Here is a 495-nt window from a genome sequence, read left to right on the forward strand (position 1 = left end):
CACTCACTCACACACTCACTCACTCACTCACTCACTCACTCACACACTCACTCACTCACTCACTCACTCACTCACTCACACACTCACTCACTCACTCACACACTCACTCACTCACTCACTCACACACTCACTCACTCACACACTCACTCACTCACACACTCACTCACTCACTCACACACTCACTCACTCACACACTCACTCACTCACACACTCACTCACTCACTCACTCACTCACTCACTCACTCACTCACTCACTCACACACTCACTCACTCACTCACTCACTCACTCACTCACTCACTCACTCACTCACTCACACACTCACTCACTCACACACTCACTCACTCACTCACTCACTCACTCACTCACTCACTCACTCACACACTCACTCACTCACACACTCACTCACTCACTCACTCACACACTCACTCACACACTCACTCACTCACACACTCACTCACTCACTCACACACTCACTCACTCACTCACTCACACAC

This window comes from Hemibagrus wyckioides, linkage group LG18 (genome assembly GCF_019097595.1).
Source record: "Hemibagrus wyckioides isolate EC202008001 linkage group LG18, SWU_Hwy_1.0, whole genome shotgun sequence".
NCBI lineage: Eukaryota > Metazoa > Chordata > Actinopteri > Siluriformes > Bagridae > Hemibagrus > Hemibagrus wyckioides.